The sequence below is a fragment of the Schistocerca cancellata genome, chromosome 6, assembly GCF_023864275.1.
Source record: "Schistocerca cancellata isolate TAMUIC-IGC-003103 chromosome 6, iqSchCanc2.1, whole genome shotgun sequence".
Lineage (NCBI taxonomy): Eukaryota > Metazoa > Arthropoda > Insecta > Orthoptera > Acrididae > Schistocerca > Schistocerca cancellata.
In genome coordinates, this window is record NC_064631.1 from 405,689,001 (window position 1) to 405,711,047 (window position 22,047).

Consider the following 22,047-nt stretch of genomic DNA (forward strand, 5'->3'; position numbering starts at 1 on the left):
AGTGTACCAAATCTTCAAGCCTTCTACTTGATCATCTTGATGGAGAAGAATAAGTAGAAGATAAAGAAATCCCACGGAGCTATGTCTGGCGAGTACGGCCGATGGGGAACAATTGTCGGCCTGGTTTTAGTCAGAACTTCCTGAATAATGTATACTGTTATACTCCTAACTTAGAGAGATTTTTGTGCCCGAGGTGAACAATTCCACTACGACGATTGCAGGACAATAGCCACAAATCTCATTTTCGTGTTGAAAAAGTTGTTTTACAATTTCATTTTCCATCTTGACTGTATTATGATCACAATCATTTACTTCACACCATCAGATGATTTCAAGGATGTGCTATTTTCAGGTGCTTACTCGTAGAATGTACGTCTGTTATTTAAATATGTAAATGCACTATTAGACTCAAACGAGAAACACCTTCCATACCTGTCAAGGATTTAAAGAAGGATGCCGCCGTAATGCAGTACTGCATGGGTGTAGGACGTTGTTCTCGTTCGAATCTACTACAGTCAGGTGCAGTTATATTTAAAACAGACATATTTTTTAAGTATTTTAAAATGTTACATCGCCAAAATCGGCTGACGGTGTGAAATAAATGACTGTGATCGTAATAAAGCGAAGGTGAAAAATTTAAATGTCGCGTACTAAATTTGTGGGTTTGGCACTTGTTACGAAAAAATTTACAATTGTTTAAGTTCACAGTAGACTTCCATGCGATATCGCTTCCGATCAAGTAGTCGTGACGCTACCTTCATCGCAATTTTTCTCATATTCAATATTTATGACACAGTACTTATTCCCAAGGTGTTGCAGAAGTCTCGGATGGTGTGTCGACAATCTTGCGGAACCAAATTCCTCACTTTCTGGAGAATTTCTGCCGGCCTTTGTGGCCGAGCGGTTCTAGGCACTTCAATCTGGAACCGCGTGACCGCTACGGTCGGAGGTTCGAATCCTGCCTCGGGCATGGATGTGTGTGATGTCCTTAGGTTAGTTACGTTTAAGTAGTTCTAAGCTCTAGGGGACTGATGACCTCAGATGTTCAGTCCCATAGTCCTCAGAGCCATATCAACAATTTGGAGATTTTCTAGTGTGTTGACTGTTGAGGACCAACTGTAACGGTCGTCATCAATGGTCGATTTTCACTCGTTTTCGGTAGTCTTAATGAAAAAGTCTCACTAAGTTGAGCGTTGTTTCCAGAATCCTGCTTCAACATTTGAAGTGTTTCTGCAGCAGGTTCTTTCATCTCAGTCATTGCAAAACTGAAAACTCGTGTAAGTGAAAATATTCTGAGGATTAACGATCGTGAGGAAAGTTTCTAAACACATTCCTATCCGATACTGTTGTTCATTAGCTCTGGAAACGAACAACGGTCGACTGTCATCACCAGGTTCCCCGGCTGCAGCTGCAGAGTTACTTGTTCTCACGCAGAATTCCACATTACATACTATTTCTCTCCCACTGCACAGCTTTTTCAGATACGTCTTAATTTCAGTTTATGAGCTTATAGGATGTACCAACACGCTGGTGTTATGAAATGGAATGGTGAGCCGTAGTTAAAGTAAGTTGTAGATTTCGGTTCATTGCTGGGATACCGGAAAAATACAGCCATCCTACAGAGCAACTGCTTAAAAATACTCGTGCTACTCATGATAGAATATTGATCAGGTGTGTAGGACATACCAAATAGGTCTAACAGGGAATACTGAACGTATGCAAAGAAGGTCAACACGAATGGTCACAGGTTTTTGACTCGTGGCTGAGCATTAAGGAGATGCTGACAAACATGGACTGGCAGACGCTTCAATATAGATGCTATCAGCGAGAATCTACTTGCAAAGTTTCACGAAATGATATTAATTGGAAATTTAGGAATATACTAGAGCTCCCTACGTATCGCCGCCGCAGGCACTACGAAGAAAAGATTAGACTAATTACAACGAGTGTAGTGGCGTTTCAACAATCATTTTTCCCGGGATCCCCACACGAATGGAACGGGAACAAACTCTAATAAATACTACAATGGAACGTACCCTCTGATACGCACTTCACTGTGACTTGCAGAGTGTCTATGTAGTTACACGTAGAGGGTTATGGACTAGCTCCCCACGGGCGAAGGAACGCCCAATTGCGAGCGACTGTAGATTAAGCAGCAAAGCACCTGTTGACTGCGCTTACACGTGCCTGTCCGCACTGGCGGCGGATATTAAAACCGCAGTATACACCACAGACCGAGCGAGGAACCCGCCCAACAACGCGTCCCTTGGCAGGCATCGCTCTCCTCTAGTTCTGCAGAGCAGTTTGCTCTTCAAAGCAACAGATGACTTACTTCCCGTAATTTCGATACCAGCAAGGATTGTAATTCTTACGTTACTAAAGAAAAGCAATATTCCCTTTTTTATTACGAGGTGTGGTCAGATTTTCGTTTTGGTCTGTCTTCAGTCTTTGGTCTGGTCGCATGTGGCCTGCCACGAATTCCGCATATCTGCCAACCTCTTCAGCTCGGAGTAGCATTTACATCAAACGCAATCGATTAGTTTTTGGGTACATTCGAATTTCTGTCTTCCTCTACAGCTTTTACCATCTATAGCTTCCACTAGTACCAAGAGAGTACCTTTATGTCCTAATGCATGTTCTAGCATCCTGTTTCTTCTTCTTGACAGTGCTTTCCACACGTCTCTCTCCTCAACGATTCTGTGGAGAACCTCTCAGTCAACTGGCGGTGAGTTTTAATTGGTATCATACCCACAAGTAGTGTAAACGACTAATTACCCGCTGTTCTTGTAACGAAAACGTTGCCATTTATACTATCAAACTCACTCCTCACTCTACCTGTAGCGGTTTGTTCCGTGAGGTGTTCAGTGCTGCCATCTGTGTCGCACTTACACGACAGTGGAAACGTTATAGAATCAAATTGGTACTTACGTATCATTGTCTTATTAATGCGTACTACAATTGTGCTCAGAAAAAAGAACCACTGTGTTCAACGATAGCATTCAATTTGAAACAAGTGTAGCCATCTGAAGATGGGCATGATAGCCGTAAAATAGTCATGGAAAAAAAGGAATATCTTTAAAAATACTTATGGCTGGTTGCGTTTTCCATCAGCAGTCCTTAATTTCTTAAGTATTATCCATGATGATAATGGCGAGGCGCCGATGATAATAGTTAAAGACTGATTTGAAAAAGCTAGTGCAAATAAATTTATATCCGTTTTTTTCTGAACACGCCAACTTCATCAGGTTACTGTAAATAGGCGGAGACGAAAAATTTCATTGTGTTAAAGAATTCTTGCTTATGAATCCGTGCACACTAACCTGACTTGCTCAGCCAAAAATGCACGAAACTGGTACCCCTCAAATGGCTCAAATGGCTCTGAGCACTATGGGACTTAACTGCTGTGGTCATCAGTCCCCTAGAACTTAGAACTACTTAAACCTAACTAAACTGAGGACATCACATACATCCATGCCCGAGGCAGGATTCGAGCCTGCGACCGTAGCGGTCGTGCGGTTCCGGACTGCAGCGTCTAGAACCGCTCGGCCACCTCGGCCGGCCCTGGTACCCCTATTCGGCTCATCACTAATTATGTAAATAGTCCTGCTTAAAAATAAAAAATAAATAAAATTGGATACATTGCTTAAAAAATATGGTAAAAATTCTCTAGAGCCAACCGACAGAATTAGACATCTGTTTCAAGTAATGATACGTTTGTATTATTCGACAAGTTTAACTTATTTACTAGTTTATGTTCCAAGTTTAATTTTGATTCTTTTAATGCAAGCAACGAGTATAATTCTAAAATAAATCGTGAGTTGAGCTGATGGGTAACGTTTACTCGTGCGCAAGAATACGGTCCGAGGGTGTGCTGAAGAGTATCGGCTCCGAATTTTTTATGGGACAATTGTTAAAGCTTTCTAAATAAAACAAACGTTATTAATATTCTACATCTTTTTGTCTTGTGTCTTTATATTTATTTGTCAACATAGTCATCCTGGCGACGAACAAATTTATTCCGACGAGAGACCATCATCTTGATACCGCCACTGTAGAATATTTGTTGACGGAGCCACATCACCACCTCTGCCTGCATCTCCTCATCACTATCAATGTGAAGTCCTCGAAGTTATCCTTTATGTTTTGGAAACAGATGACAATCGTATGGGACAAGTCGGGACTCTATGGAAGATCATCGATGCCAGTGAACTCAAGGCGTCGGATTGTTGCAGTTGCTGCAGCGCTCGTGTGTGGTGTGGCATTGTCATCCTGAATGAGAGGGTGCTTCACGTGTGGAGGAAGTCTTCGAAATTGAAACCCGATTACAACACGCTGTTTCTCACGCACCGACGTAGTTACGTCACCCACTGCCATGTTACACGCCACTGTTCAAAGCCCTGTAACGACAGAGGGCCACAAGTATGTAGACGTGAATAAGAATGTAGGATGTTAGAAACGTTCGTTTTATTTAAAAAGCTTTAAGAGTTTCACATACAAAATTCAGACGCATTACTTTTTAGCACGCCGTCGTGTTTTTTACTTTTGCCTCATAATTTGTGATCGTATCGCCTAAGTATCGATTGGATGGCAACACGACCATAAAACAATGCGTTGACCTGCTTGTGAGTTCTGATTACTGGATACCTACAGGGTCAAAGGCTGACGTGTAAGACAAAACAGCCATTTATTTGCCTGAGAAACTCCCCCTCTAACTAAAAACACATTGTCAGATAGTAACGACAAAAAAATGGACTACAAAGAAAGAAAAGTGCCTCAGCTATAGGCGAAGGTTTTCTGTGGGATACAGGCAGACATACAGACCGACATAACGGAGAGTAATTGGTAAATTGCGGCTAATGAGGGCGCCCACGACGCGGCGCCTGCCCGCATTGTTCGCGGTCAGGACTATCGCGACTTACATCTGCGCATGCGCCGCCCGGCTACCAGGGCGGATAATAACTGTAATTGTCTGTCAGCAGGAGTCCGCGTTCGGCGGCCCTTTGGCCCACGTAAGAGAAATTCTCCTCGCCTATTACAATACTGTTATTACCGTTCCGTATCGAGTGCTGACATCGAGAATAGAATTTCGGCCTTGCTAGACAGATCGCTGGCTTTGGGCGGATGTTGGTACAGTCCGGGAACCATTTCTGTGTAGGTACTGCTCCAGTTGAAAGTCGAAGAGCAACGTACACCGGATCTGCACCTTTACTGTTAGGCAAACGCGACGTTTCCGGAAAGGCAACTTTGTCTGAAGCAAATCCAGAACTGAAGATCGCGGCCGATTAACATATGAATTGACTTCTGAAGAGCAACACAAATCGCCATTACCACACTGCTTGTCTCAAAATGTCTCTATGCTGTTCATTTTTGGAACGCAACCTACGACTAGCTTAGATACAGAAGTGATGACACTTTCTGCAGGACCTGACCGTCATTTTACAGGACAATGCTCAAGCACGTACAGTGCAAGCTGTTACTGATTTGTTTGACAGATGGGGCTGCTAAGTGCTATACCACCTACTGCACTCCCCTGACTTACGCCCGTGAGTTCAATTCGATTTTTAAACTGAAGGAAACACTTCACAGCATTCGCTTCAGAACTGCCACATATTTGTCGGGCAATAGACCGCAACCGGCAGTTGTGGTCGAGCAGTTCTAGGCGCTTCAGTTTGGAACCACGTGGCTACTACTGTCACAGGTTTCGAATCCTGCCTCGAGCATGGATGTGTGTGATGTCCTTACGTTAGTTACGTTTAAGTGGTTCTAAGTCTAGGGGACTGATGATCTCAGATGTTAAGTCCCATAGTGCTTAGAGCCATTTTGAATATTCCGCGCCACTCGAACTGTCAACACAACTGGCAGTGCTATGAGTGTCCTACGACTTCCACGTCTCTGGCAACGGGTTATACACAATGCTGGTGACTACTCTGAAGGTCAGTAAAACTTCGAAACACGCACCTATTTTGTACGAGCTGTAAACAAATAGTTGCCACTATTAAAGTTCCAATCTTCGTATTTCTGTAGTTAATGTTATCACACGTTTAAGGTGATGTAAAGTGCGACTCCATTAGACAGTGGACGACTGGGAATGAGTAATTTGGAGCCATGTACTCTATGGCAATCCGGTGGAAGGGTATGGGTTTGGCGAATGCCTGGTGAAAGTTGCCTTCCATCACGTCTAGTGCCAACAGTGAAGTACAAAGAACATGGTGTTACGGTGAGGGACTGTTTTTTCGTTATCAGTGTGAGACCCCTTCATTGGTTTTAAGAAAACGCTTAATGCATTTAATGTACAAATTTTACTGCATTGTGTACTGCATACAGCAAAGGAACAGTTCGGAGACGATGGTTGTTTATATCCTCATCACAATGCACCCTATCGTGAAGCAGCATCTGTGAGGTAATGGTTCGTGGATAATGACATTCCTGAAATGAACTAGCCTGGTCCGAGTAGCGACCTGAGCACAATGGAATGAGTTAGAAGTCGACTTCGTTCCAGACCCCAGCGTACAACATTACTGCCTTCTAGAGTTTCCGTCCTTGATGAAGAAAGAGCTACCATTCCTCCACAGTCATTCAGACACCTCTAAAAGTGTCCCCAACAGAATTCAAGCCGTTATGAAGGCGAAGGCTGTTCACAACCCATTATTAGTGTCCACTATAGGTGTCAGGGTTCTTTTGAGCAGATGGTGTATGGTGTTGCACCCATCCAGAATGTGAATGGATGAGAAATTCGCTGACAGGTGCTGACCCCGAGCACTGGAAACATTGGGATCATCCAGGTAGATTTCAATGTTTATTTGCGATGAAAATTTATTTCAGAGTACACTGCTGTGTAGGACAAAACTAGAGTCAGGAACCTCCTAGCCCTTAACTGTGGACGTCGGTATCGCTGTAGGTTGCTAATGACAAGAGTCCACTTGTTAAGAGCTTTTATAACCCGCTTCGGGCACGATCCATCATAATATTAGAGAAACAGCAGTAGTATCATAAGTCTGAGTACCAGTGTTACGGCAGATACTACTTGACACATCACTCTGTTTAGGCTTACTCTGACACTGTAATTTCGAGCCATGCTGGAAATGTTTTTATGACAAGTGGAATCTTGTTATTATTAACGTGATAAGGACGTGTGGGGCTACATAATGGTCATAGGGCTTTAAGTCACAAATTAAACTGCTCTAAGCTTAGCCCCGAAGTTCACAGACAGGAGAGCTGCTATGGAAACATGCAAAATTGTGTACTATCGGTCAAGTGAATGTGTGGAACTGAAATGTTTTTACTTAAGGCATTTTCAGAAGGATTTTCCATTAATAAACAACTTATTTCGTGCATGGGAATTTCTCCAGAGACCTGTGACACGCTTGTAATACTATGTAGCCATACGGAGCTGGCTTCTTCCTTAGAAACTTCCACGATCGAAAACAGCCACTGACTAATTCAAAAGCTCTCTGCAACGGGCAAATAATTAAAATACCATAATCATAGGATAGATAAGAGTAACTCGGTCACAGCGTGTGAGGCATGTTCTATTTGTACTGTAATTTTGTAACAGGGAGTGTATAGGGAAACAATGCTGTTATTTGACATGAAACTGTGTGTCTTTAAAAGTGGTCTGTGTCATGCTGAAGAAATATTTGTGAGAGCTCGCCGTGTTCACTAATTCATACATTACTTGTTACAATGGTCTAGGTCGGTCGATAGAAAAGCATTCATCGCTATGAAGTCGACACCTGCGTGTTTGTGTATCGAGTATGTCAAGGGAAAAACGGACAAGAGCTCTACGTAAATAAGGGAAACAATTTCTAGGATGGTCAACAGCTAAGTATTCATTTTGCTACAGTGATAAGAATCGGCGAGAAAAAACAGTTCTGCAAAATTAGGAAGAAAACCTAAGCTAAGACAGCACGTTAATTTTCTATTTCGGTAAGCGCATGGTGGATTTGAAGGCTCCGTAAAAAGAACCAAAGCGACTGCAAAATCGAAACGCTAACATTTGCATTTAAAAATATTGTGTATAATCCCACATCTGGACATGTCTTTCTAGTTTGTATCCTGCAGGTGTGCGTAGTCGTTCGACCAGACGTGGTCCTAATTTCACTAATTACCCCGCATTTAATGAACGACATAGCGGCTGCCTCACTCCGGTCCCTTTTAATTACATTTCCGATTGCTTTGTGCGCTTGGCCTTTAACAAGTTGGTCCTCGCAGAATCAAGTTCTTACTTAAATGGTGAAGTTTCTCTGAATGGAAGCGAAAATATTCCTCTCGGAAAGCGAGTTCATGCCTGCAGAGTCGCTTTTCAGGGACACTGATTCCGTTTTAGACAGGCTTAACTGGTTTAGACGTCTGAAAAAGTGTAGAACTCCATTGAAATATGAGTTTCTTGGTAGTAACAAGCTGCCTCCACATAACAACTGTACATTTAGACGGAAGTTATTGCAACGTAAATTTGATGATGGACAACAGACGGTACATTTATATTAACGAGATTCTATCAGCCTAGGAACGATCTGGAATGGTGTAGATCCTGAAGAAACTTCCACACGACAAGATCGCTATCGAAGCATTTATTAGATTTAGATAACCGGCTTCGGTAAGAATGTTGTCATCTCTAAATATAATGCTATATAACATTAAATCATCTTTTTGCGCAGTAATGATGATAATGAGTTCAGTCTGGGAACACTCGTAGTCGGCGCATTAGTATCATTACTGTGCAAAAAGAAAATGGTTCAAATGGCTCTGAGAACTATGGGACTCAACTTCTGAGGTCATCAGTCCCCTAGAACTTAGAACTTCTTAAACCTAACTAACCTAAGGACACCACACATATCCATGCCCGAGCCAGGATTCGAACCTGCGACCGTAGCGGTCTAGGGTTCCAGACTGTAGCGCCTAGAACCGCACGGCCACTCAAGCCGGCGTGTGCAAAAAGACGATTTAATGTTGTAAAGCATTAGATCCGAAGATGACAACATAGCATTGCCGGAAACGGTTATCTATGTCTAATAAATGGTATACTAGCGATCTTGGCTTTTGGAAGTTTCTTAAGAGTCCAGACAGATAGTACACCGATGCAGAAAATCCCCCTCAGTTAGGAGGAATTCTCATGACGTCATCATCACTGATTAATGACAGCAAACCACTGGCACAAAAGCCACACACATCCTATATACAATATTGCTCAACATTGCTCAACATTGCTCAACATTGCCGAGGTAGTGATGTTCCTCCAAAGGCCTCCCTCACATATTTGCTTAGGATATGAGTAGACGAGTGGTCTCTTGTGTCCCGTATATACACCTGGATCTCGCAGAGAGTTTTCCGCGTGAAGGAACAGGACAAACGTAACAATTGTAGGAGCCAGATTTTATGAGTTAGTGCAGTTACTTATTTACTCAACCCATGTTCCCACTCACTTTTCCTCCCCCTCAGCGCCTCGAATCTCCGTTTACAAATGTGTATATTTCGATGAATAATAAAGAGCAACCGAAGATTTTTCAGAGTAGTTTTTCAAATATTTAGAAGTGCCACTTGAAAAGTCATCACGTTACGTCTTTTCACATTCAACAGAAGTTAATTATAATGTAGAAACATTTTTGTACTTTAATAGCACACTGCTTAGTACAGTTCATGACAGGGCATTTGTGAGATAGCTCAAAGCTCATAGCCACATGATATTAAAACACAGTCAAAGTTATTTCGACTCTTAGAACATTATCATCATTTAAATGTGTTTTCAAGAAAAATGTCGGATGAATGAGAAAATGATACAGAGCCTAATTTTGTAACTGGTTCCAATAAGAAATGAGTTGCTTTCTGAATACAATACACCTTCGGTTGACGTGCAGTAAAGTATTGTTCCCTATTTCTACATCTGTAAAAGAAAAAGATTATGACTTCAAATTCAGTGCTTCTCCATCTGAACGGAGGAAAAGTTCTACCATACCGCGTGCGACTACAAACACTTTCACAACGAAACAATAGAGGCCGTATAGCTGTCACAATAAAAGAAGAAAAGAAGCAAACCAGGAGTCTTTGTTTTCCTCCCGAGATCTCGGCTTGTTGTGGGATCCTTGTCCGAGAGGAGACGTGCGCCGCTTTCCATAGTATTATCACCATAACTCTGTCCCGTGCCGCGATACGAACAGCCTTATGCAGGCGGCTGCACATACATCGCCATACTTGTCACAGAAATAAATCGTCACCAAAGATGCGAGCAGGAATTTCCCCTTTTCTTTCTTCGCTACGTCCGCGCTAGCTAAAGATCGCAGCAAAATGTGTGGTGTAGCTTTTGTGACCATATTATATCCTTAATCTACGATTAGTGTAGGCTTAGCATTCAGCTCAGACACATTTTAGGGTATTTCTGGTGATTTCGAACTTTTTTCCATTTTCATGAGATGTTTGCTACATCTTCCATTTGCAGTGGTATTAACAGAAGTACACTTCTCACTTTCCTTTTAAATCCACTTCCCGAGTTCGAGTCTCGGCCGGGCACACAGTTTTAATCTGCCAGGAAGTTTCATCATCTGTTGTTGATGTTCTTGTTGTTGTAAAGAATAACTGAACAGTGAATTTACTCTTTGGAATGTTTGTTAATAGGGCTCACACAGAATAATGTGTCACTGGCACAGATACGCATTCTCATCAAGAGGGCTGGATGATTCCATCCCCATGTTCCAAAAGGGCAGCCACAGCAGACCACTGTTACCTCCCGACTTGCTAACTTAGAGCGTTCTCATTGCTATCTCTTTACTACATACTGTGGCACCATAATCTTCGTGCACCATAGGTGCGTAGAAAATTCTTCACGATTAGGCATGTGTCATTCTATGCAATACTACCAAATTTTTGTCATAAGAGGCAAAGAAAGAAGCAAAAATCTTACTGAAAATTGTGCTTGAGAAGGTTGCAGGAAACGCTAGCTATTTTTAACGCTCAATAAAGAGAATTAAAAGGGGGAAAGCATACCTACAAGTAAATTCAAAGGCTCCACTACTTTGGCAAACTGCAGAAGATGGAGAAGAAGAAAATTTTATTTTTAGTTGGAAATGTGGCAGTGTGCTGAGACAAGACTACACACACACAGATTGATAACTAAACGAATTAAGCAATGAAGCACAAAAGTAGTTAGCTGCACAACATGTTAAGTAAAGCAGAATTTTATTACACTAAGAATGGTGAAAACAGCATAAAGATCAGAGTATGTACAGTGGCGCAATTTAATTTAGTGAGCCTATCAGAATTTATTCAGCAGTAGCTGCAGGACGAGGTCGTCTGATAGCAATTTCGGGAACTAGCACGGCTGGCGGCTCTCAAATATTGCGTCAGCATGGCGGGCTAAGCCAGCGGGGTAGCAAAGTGGAGCAGCAGGCGCAGGGATACTGGAAAAGAACCCAAAGTAAAAGTTTAGACGTAGGTTCCGGGAGACGCACTCCCCTTCACTTAGTGGCCTGTGGAGGAGTCCACAGCGGACCCTGCCCAAGGGAAAATTAGTCAACTGTAAATTTTATTATGATGGACAGCAGGGAACTCGCGGTATTCATACATATTATGAAAAAGGATGTACACATGTATGTATGTGTGTATGTATGTGTGTATGTAAGTAAGTATTACGTTCCACATCTCCTTCTAAACCACAGGACCGGTTTCAACTTAACTTGGTACACAGATTACTAGCTTTCTCCCAAGAATCGCTGTGGTGGCTCCCACCCACCTGTCAAAGGGCTGGGGATGAAAAAGTAGCGTAGTTGACGACACGCATATAGCCAGACTATACTCATCCAGTATATGAGAATGAGAACACTCAGTGACCAACTTTACAAATAACTTCGAACTTTTATGAAACTTTTTCTCTTTGACAACTCACACAAAATGATGAAAGGAAAAAAGTTTATCGTTTACCAAATTTTTCGCTGTTAATGCACTAAAATTGCCACGTCAGGCACGTCGTTTTAAATTATTACTTATTTAATACTGAACACCACATTTCACAGACAACATATATCACTGAATGTACCAGCAAAATTATAAGATTGTAGGACACATAGTTGATGAGATATGACGTTATAAACACTGACATGCGTGAAGAGCAGCTGCATAATGCGCAAGGTTTAAATTTATTACTTCTTTGCTAGAAACTCTATGCGGAACACAGTTTGGAGTCAGTACCCACATATACTCAAGAATGCACTTACAAAAATGTATTGTTGTACGAACATGGTTTAGGAGATATGACGTCAAATACCGACATGCGCGAAAAACTGCTTCATCATTCAGTACGTTTTAATTTACTTCTTCTTTACGATTAAAAATGGTTCAAATGGCTCTGAGCACTATGAGACTTAACTTCTGAGGTCATCATTCCCCTAGAACTTAGAACTACTTAAACCTAACTAACCTAAGGACATCACACACATCCACGCCCGAGGCAGGATTCGAAAATGCGACCGTAGCGGTCGCGCGGTTCCAAACTGTAGCGCCTAGAACCGCTCGGCCACACCGGCCGGCCTTTACGATTAACTCTATTCGCAGTATACAGGAAGAGTCAGGAGGAAAGGTACGTGTTTTTACGGGTGGTAGCATTAGTGATTCTGAACAAAAAACTTGATGTGGACATAAGCCCTTATTCCGAATGGTTCACGAGACAGAGCACTTTTAATGTGCATTTCTATTTATTTTCTGTATTATTCATTGTAATTGTTTACAACGTACCACAATAGTATAGAGGAAACTTAGACGAACTTTTTGATACGGCATGCTTGCGGTCTGTAAAGTCGGAAAACTACCTCAGACTGGCCTACAAAAAACACCTACCCTATAGCGCACGCGCGTTGCGCGAGATTTTCAATATTCTCGCGATCTCTTCGCGCAAAGTGTTAGTCCTAAACAAAAAGTAAATAGGACCTTTCTTTGTAACAAACTTAATTTAGTTTTCGTACTGAGACACGTTTTCGTTGGAGTGTGCGAATTTCGAGTTATTAAAGAAAAACTTACAGGATATTAAACGTGTTCTATCTCAGAAACCATTTGCAACAGGTCCGTATGAAGTTTTTTTCAGAATCACTAATACTATCACGTCTCAAAGCATGTACCTTTCCTCCTGAGTCACCCTGTATTTCGCACACAGTAGCCACATATTCCGCTCAATGTATCTACCAATAGTATATCACAGTCCAAGAGATGTGAGGTCATAAACGCTGAAATGCGAAAAAACTGCCACCTCTTGCATGACGTTTTAATTTATTACTTCTTTGCTACTAACTCTATTTACAACACACTTCACAGACAGTAATCGTATATACCACTGGATGTACCTGTGAATTTATATCATTGTATGACACAAAATGTGGGAGATATGACGTCAAAAACTTTGATTTGAATGAAAACGAAACAGCAGGGGGGGGAATTTAGATACAGATGCAGGTGAAATATGTGTCGAAATATGTGTGAAATATGTCGACTGTATGTGACATGTGCGTACGCGGGAAAGGCGACGGCTAAAAAGCTGCTCCTAAATCCGTGGATAGATTTCAACCAACAAACAATACTTACCTTCTGGAAAGAAATACTGTGGACATCAGGACCAGCAACTTCCTATTGAGGTTGGGGTGATAACTTGTAAAGAGAAGGAAACTTTTTGCTTACGAGTGACTTTTATTCCTGGCCGGCGTAGCTCCGTCTACGTTTGTCTTAATGTTTTTAGTTTTGACAGACATAATCTTATGACTACGCGTCTTTATTGTGTTTTAATTTTATTCTGTGACATGGCCAACGTTTGGCCCTTAAAATAATGTAATTTTTGTTCTGAAGAAGATACCAAAATTGGCATCGAAACCTAGGTAAACTAATAAAATTTTACCTTGCGTAGGCCGTGCGGCCGTGTGGCCTTGCGGTTCTAGGCGCTTCAGTCTGGAACCGCGTGACCCCTACGGTCGCAGGTTCGAATCCTGCCTCGGGCATGGATGTGTGTGATGTCCTTAGGTTAGTTAGGTTTAAGTAGTTCTAAGTGCTAGGGGACTGATGACCACAGATGTTAAGTCCCAAAGTGCTCAGAACCATTTGAACCATTTTACCTTGCAACTGAAGGCTGAATTTCTTAATTTCTGAACAATTCACGGTTCCTGAAGCGCTGCACTATGTTAAAGATTTGTAAATTACTATGTTGAGCCGTATCACTCTTCGTAAGTATAAGGTTCAGAAAACAGCCGCAAAACACGGACGGGCCTTGCTGAACAACTTAAGGTCCAACTTTATCACTGGTAGTAACTTCGATACTATCAATGGCCTTATAGAACATCTGGCGAGAGCGCCTACATCTCCTCCCGTAGCGTGCCATCTCAGTTCGCCGTCCAGTGTTGTTGCTCGCGCAGCTGCATGACGACTGAAGCCGTATTTCCAGATTCATTACTTGTATAGCATCGTGCCGGCCTTCAGCCTTATCAGCTTCCAACCGGAACGGACGCAGACTCTGAGTGAAACTCGAGAGTCCTGCCCGACTGTATTTGTAATAAAAAAAAAATAAAAAATAAAAAAAAATCTGCTGCGCTTGTACTCAGTGTGAATTGCAGTGTCGACACTGCAGAATGTTACCTACGTGTGCCGTGCAAGGTGCCATTACCTGCTGTTTTTGGATAAAAAGTGAGAACGTTGAACTCTGAAAACCGTACGGCAGTTTAAACTGAAGAGGAAGTTCTCGAGAACACAACAGGAGGTCTGTTATGAATTCACACACTTATTTCGCCAGTAAAGAAAGTAAAATCACATGTGTGCCCTGTACTTATTTTCATGAGCGTTCAGTTTCTGCGAACGAGTGTAAGGCGGGGGGACATAAAAAGGGAAGCTGGCCGCTGCAGCGCACTTGGGCGACAAAGACGGCAGCTGGGAGCCCTCCACGCGAGTGAATATTGTGGGGCGACGAAGCGACGGACGGGCGTCAAAGCGGCGCTTGTTAATATTCACGGTCGCACCTGCCAGGTATTACTTCCTTCCCGTTTGCGAGTTAGCCCGGTACGCGATATTGTTAAAAAATATTTCCCGGTTTTCTCCGGTGGTAAAGGTAAAAGAGGGAGGCGGTGGGGGAGGAGGAGGGGGGGGGGGAGCGCGCTGGCGGAGGAACAAATACCCTGCGCTCGAGGCTGCACGACCGCGGGAGGGGGGGGGGGGAGGGGGGACGTAGCAGACGCAGAAAGAAGCGTGGTGCCGCGGGCGACGCCACGGCAGCCGAATGCTAATATGGGGCGGAGCGGGCCAGCGCCGATGAATATTTCGCCCTCATCTGGCGCGGGCGCGGCAAGTGTGGCTGGCTGGTCGTTAGGGGCGCCGCTCGCCTCACGGTGATTGCCTTCGTTAGAGCCGACCCGGCAACGGACACCGGGACGAGACGGCCCTCCAGGTCCGCCGACGAGGGGAATGCTTTTACGTCGAGGACCCGGCCGGCGAGGGCGTCTCCGGCTTCAGTTAACCTGAGGGCGGAAACGCGCCCAAAGCGCAGGTGCTCACGCCCAGGCCTGCGCCGGGACAGACGACGTCAGTCCACTTGCGCCAGTGTGTGGAGCACAGAGGTAATACGACTGCGTGCCACGCTACAAATACAATTTCTGAAAGCAGGTTCGTTGTACTCAGTGCCTCAATACACAATATTATTCCCCATTCTTTTCGCCACAAAATATTTTTTAACATTAACTCAGTTTCACGCGACAGCCTTATGCCACCTTACTAGGAATGCCCGTATGCCCACTTGGTACCACTCTGCACGCCGGAGTAAACATGTTGCTGCATCAATAACCTCCCCATCATCCACGTTCTGCCTCCCGCGGAGTGCATCCTTTATTGGGCCATACAGATGGAAGTCGGAAGCTGCGGAATCCTGGATGTAGGGTGAATGAGGAATAAAAGTCCAATGAAGTTTAGTGAGCTCCTTTCGGGCGTGCAGACTTCTTCCGTTGTAATGGAGAATGTGTATGTCTTGTGTTTGCAGGTACAGTTGTGTCTGTTACGGAACCTTTTAGTGGCGCTCGTAACTCCGCAAAATTCTGTGTCTGCTGTTGGGGCATATTTAGAATGTGTACGATAGGTTCGACGTATTCTAAATGTTCCCTCTCTTCCTCACTGTCTACTTCTCTTTGAACGTTAGCTAACTGCCGCTTCATTGACTGTATTGACGCGTATTCTGTCCCTGAATATGCGGCAAACAAACGCGTTTCCTTTGCTCGTTTCGGCTTTAATCTTTGCCATTTCCTACGTGGGCTGTCTATTTCTGTGCCCTACCTGGAATTTCATATTCTGGAAATTCGATGTTCTCATCCCTTCGATTCCCATCTGTCTGATCTGTCTAAATTTTATCCCAGTCTAACTGAACCTGCTGATTCTGCAGCTCCCCGGCTGTCCTGTTCTCTGATTCACCGTCTGTTCTATTGTCAGGTTCACCTTCTGTCCTATTTTCAATAAGCTCGTTTACTTGCTGTCTATCTGGTTGATTCTCCCCCATCTTGTCTACTTGCTGTCTCTCACGTAACCTTTTGCCTTGTGCTCTCGTCAACATGGAAATTCTTTCAACACACCACAACCCTATCTACAAAACTGTACGACCACTTACCAGTTGGTTGAACCAACAACGACAACAACGTCGTGACTTCTGGGATAATGTTCTGTCGGCTCTGCTACAGTTTCCAATCTCTACCTGTGCGCTTGCAAAGGGAGAAAAATATTATTTCTTAATTCTAACTTGTATGATGCTGCGTCACACTGCGTCTCTGTGTCACTCTGCGTCTGTGCGTATCACCTGAAAATCCTATCCCCTAACAGCTACACAAAAATAGTAAAAAAATGCAAAATTTTCCAACACAATAACACACGCCCTTTTCTCTACAATTCTGCTTTCTTCACTACCTTTATCTATTCTGATCCCAATCTTTGCAAATAGCTATTTAATACATGAAAGTAATTTCTTCAAAGTGCTACTGCTGCGACCTGCCGTACCTATCCTGACACTTCCCTATCCTGGTAGCTTACCTATTTTTGGGCGACGAACACGCTGAAGTCGTTTCCTCAATTTCCTGAGGGTAGCGTAATACACTTCAAAATCGATCTTTGCGCCACGAGGGAGGACATCAAACAGAATAACCCCTTCAGAGTCCCAGAATATCGTCTCCATGACAAAAAAATATAACAAATTGATAAGTTTATTTACAATTTTGCCCTTACTTACAGAGATGTACATATCTTTGAAATGTTATACGTCGTTCTGTGGTGCTGAGTTATAGATAAAGAGATTAATATTCTTGACAGAAACAAATAGTCTTGAATGCTGATACAATTAGATAAGTCACTGGTAACTAATAATGCTTAGTAGCGCCATGCTATGTTGATGTATTTTTCATCATTGAAATCTTCTGTACTTAGGCTGATATGAGTCTGTAGAGCCACTGAGTCTAGAGTGAGGCTCTGAGTGTGGCTGCTTAAAAAGACGCGCCAGTCAATCAGAGTCACAGGACGTGAGGTCATGTGAATACAGCGTCCTCTGATGGCGCGTGTGCGTGGCCCCCTCCTCCCCCCTCCCTCCCCCGCCCCCATCGGAGACAACGAGCGGTAGAACAGCGAGCTCACTGGTGGCACGCTGGTCTGATGATGTTTGATGCAGCTCTCTCCATACTAGTCCATCCTATGCAAGACTCTTCATTTCTGCTTTCCTACTGAGACCTATATCCATTTAAGTCTGCTTACTAACATGCCTTGGTCTCCCTCTACAACTTTTGCTTCACAATTTCCTTACATTATCGAAATGACTATTCCCTGACATCTCCGGACGTGTCCCATCAACCGATTCCTCCAACCGGAGTGCAGCTACTCATATAGGTCTAGTGTGGGCCGCAATTATCGCGTGGCTGCGAGACTTGGTAGATATTCTAATGCGTTGATAAGGAACCGATTTACGCTCGGAAAAACTTAGTTCCAATTGTGGCCACCGGGTGCAAATCTGTCGCTGCACAGCACCTCGTCGATGTCTCCGCTGCTCATACTGAACAAATTGTGTAAGTGGCGGTTATAATAACATCAGCATTATGCTTTTCTCACTTGGTTGACCCGTTCCGCCCACATCCTATTCCTAATCCGTTGCATATGTCAACATTTCTATACGTCTTTCTTGCATTCACAGAGAAAGATTTGCACCCGGCGGCCGAAATTGGAACTAATTTGTTTCCTAGCTTAAAACGGTTCCGCATTAACGCATCTCAAGTTTCCCTGCCGTACGATAATTACAGCCCACACTGGACGTCTGTGAGAAGCTGCACTTCAATTATAGCCACAAGCTATATTCTGCAAGCCACTATACAGTGCATGGCGGGTGCTACCTTAGAAGTTGTGCAGTATGTTCTTTTAAGAGTGGTGCGGCGATCTGCTACAGACGTTAGGGGTAGTTAACGGCATCTCTAATTGATTCGTGTCTAATTGACACAGCTCTGTACGCTACGCAAGAAATAATTATAATAGTACCACTACGATTAGCACTTCGAGCCTCGACTACAAACAGAACGCACAGCAAACAAAAGTGTAGAAATAATTATAAAGACACTACTGATTTCCTCCTTTTCTTGGTAACATGTGATAAGTAGATGGTGGCTAGTGTTTACTTGTGGAGATGTTGGATTGGAAACAGTACACTGAAGCAGAAATTTCCTTCTGCTCGAGAGCAGACCAAGCTACTCGTAGCAGCCCAACAGTGCAGACATGACGTCGCTATTCCTATATTAACCAGTAAGGTTGACAACATGTTTCATTTCAGCCCTCCTTTTTTCTGTCACAGATTTTTTTTTTAGCATCTATATCCTCTCTATACATCGCTGTACAAAAGTCATTGGACCTTTCTAAAAGTTTAACATCGTACACTCGAATTTGGTCGTCACTTGGCGACAACCGTAAATTATATTCGTGATATTGTGATGCTTAAAGGATGAAGAATCGGCTTCATTCTTTCCATCCTTAAGAATGGTATGTAAATATCGAAGCTGTTATGTTGCCGGTTAGAGTATCATCATATAAAGTAACTGTATCCTCACCCAAAGTTTTTTTTAAAGACCACAGACATGTTGGCATGGTCTACGTCTTCATCCACGCTCCACAAGCCACCTTATGGTTTGTGGCGGAGTGTAATTTGTGTAGCATTGTTACTGCCCCCCCCCCCTCCCTCACTCTGTCGTTTTCCAGTTCCAAATGGTCCACAGGTAAGACGGTTGTTGGTAATCCCTTGTGTGAACTCGAGTCTCTCCAGTTTTACATTCAGGATCTTTTCGCGAGATATTTGTAGGGGGAAGCAATATATTGGTTGACTAATCTAGGCACGTATGCTTTCAGTATTTTATCAGTAATCCGCATCGTGAGGCACAACGTCTGTGTTGCAGCGTCTGCCATTGGAGTTGGCTGATTATTTCCGCGACATTTCTCCTATACACGAAGTTCTGACGGCGACGGAAGAAGCGACGAATGAGGGAAAGAAATCGTGGGGCCGCCAAGGGGTTGAATCCCAACATCTGGGCTTGGTAGTCTGACACTTTCCCGCTTAGACCATAAACCATGTATGAAATATTACATGTGAATTGCGTGTTCAGGTTGACTGGTATCACCATCGGATGCTCTACAGAACACACATGCTGAGAGGCGTGCGCTGTCGGAGGATCCGGTGCAGGCTGTGGGTCGTGTCCTGGTGTTGAGCACAGTCCTGGGCGGGTGTCGGCTTGCGGACGCACAAAGGCCGTAGCCCCCCTCCCTGTATAGGCCTGCCAGGAAGACCGGCCGGGTACTGTGCCGTGTGCTCTGCTCCACGAGGCAGGACGCGCCACGAGGGGTGCCTACAGCGTGGGCTGCAGGCGCTGCTGCTTACTCAAGTAGCGCCGTTTGCAATCCAGCTGCGTCATCTCGCTTTTGTGGCGTTCTCCGATTGTAAGCTCCAGTACAATGGATTACGTTCGTTCTTCTGTTCCGACTCGACAGCTCAATCACACAGAGATTGCACTAGAGATTAACATGTATTGAAAAACTTAGAAATAAATTTAAACAACAAAGCCTTATCTTAAATTAGGCTGAACGCCCCAAACAATCTAACACTTGACAAGGAAGGAACTTTAATTTTAAAGCAGCTGAAGGCCCATGACTTAAAAGACCACTAAAAACCAACTTTAATTCAAAACCATCGGCTCTCAGCCATACAAATACATACAACAGTGAATAAAAAAAAGGCAGTGCAGCTAACAGCGCTCAGAAGTTTCGTGGGGTCGGCGAGCACTAAACGTTGACTTAGGTGGGAGAGGCAGTCGGCCCAACCATTCTCGATCCGACGACAACCCAACCAACAGACAGTCAACGGACCCACCAAAAAGGTAACTTGCGCTCCACTCGACCAGCACACAACCGGGAGTTCAGTGCAAACGTAAAGGCATGGACGCCCACAACCAAGCATCCATCAAGCTGTCGAACTACATACCGTGCTGGACAGTGACAACACGGTGAGGAAAGGACACTGCCTAAATTTATGTCAACAGCCAGGGCAGGTAACCGGAACGTTAACGGCCACAAGGCAGAAAATTCCGCTGGTGCACTTCAATTAAAAATAACCAAATAGAGTTAAGACTCCACCAGACGGTGGCTAAATCTTCGCCAACTCGAAGAAACACGTTGTTGCTCGCGGGAATGTTCCAACAGCCAACAACGAGAACCAAACAGCACAATGTGAATAGTCTTGCCAGCCTGTGTGGCCGAGCGGTTCTAGGCGCTTCAGTTCGGAACCGCGCGACCGAGACGGTCGCAGGTTCGAATCCTGCCTCGGGCATGGATGTGTGTGATGTCCTTAGGTTAGTTAGGTTTAAGTAGTTCTAAGTTCTAGGGGACTGATGGCCTCAGAAGTTAAGTCCCATAGTGCTCAGAGCCCTTTTTGTACAGTCTTGACTTGCTGGTAAATTAAATCCAAACTCAACTTTCGTGTCCACGGTCGGTGAGCCACGGACCTCGTAGCAATGGAAACAGCCCCACACACTCAGACACTGCATAGAGACCCCCAGTGGGCCCAGCCAAACCACGCCCCACGGAGATTTCCTCGCTGCCCCACGCCAACCGACCGACTCAGGCAGCGACTGTGCAATAACAAGGACGTATCACGAGTCGGCACACGCAGGCAAACCATAAGCGATCGCCGGCTAACTTACACGTCGTCCGACAAGACGACCGACCGATGACCAACCAAGGTGGTCCGCACTCAAGTGATATATATCGGCAACCATAGGGCGACTCATGGCTGTCTGGACCTCACTGCAGCCGCGCCCCAACTGAACTTCTGCCGAGTCCCAAGTCAAATACTGCCAGGTCCGAACTGCACTCCTAGCGCCTCCCAACTCACTGGCAGATCCCAACTCACCCGAACACACGACAACTGGGAAGTAATAGCAGTCAGCAAAGATAATACGCCAGCGCTTCTATCGATAAGCGCCACTGCTGCCGCTCACGGGCAGGCAAGGCGGCAACTCGGTGACACCAGTAATTGAAATTAATATAATGAGGTGGTAGTACAATAAAAACAGGATGTCAAATGAGATCTGGCATGAACACGAGCCACGCACGGCTCACCACCAATTTCTTCACCTGCTCCATGTATGCAAATTTAGCACAAAGTGCTGCTCGCTGCAAATAACAATGAAACCCACCTGTCGATTGCTGGAATTTTTTTCTCATTCATTCACAGATTAAACCTTTAAACTCTCTCTGCATGGTATTGTAATGTAGTTTCAGAGCAAATTTGAAGTATCCGTCGCTTCTACGCCTGCATCATATACACTGAAGAGACAAAGAAACTAGTACACCTGCCTAATATCGTGTAGGGCCCCCGCGAGCGCGCAGCATTGGCGCAACATGGCGGGACATAGATTCGAATAACGTCTGAAGTAGTGCTGGAGGGAACTGCCTAAACTTATGTCAACGGCCAGGGCAGGTAACCGGAACGTTAACGGCCACAAGGCAGAAAATTCCGCTGGTGCACTTCAATTGCAAATAACC

The 22,047-nt window shown here is 44.1% G+C and overlaps 1 protein-coding gene across 1 annotated transcript in view; it reads right to left on the reverse strand.

The window, feature by feature from the left end:
* Positions 1-22,047, reverse strand: part of LOC126088353 (band 4.1-like protein 4) — a 561,066-nt gene that overhangs the window by 230,700 nt on the left and 308,319 nt on the right. The gene's annotated exons all lie outside the window — the stretch shown is intronic.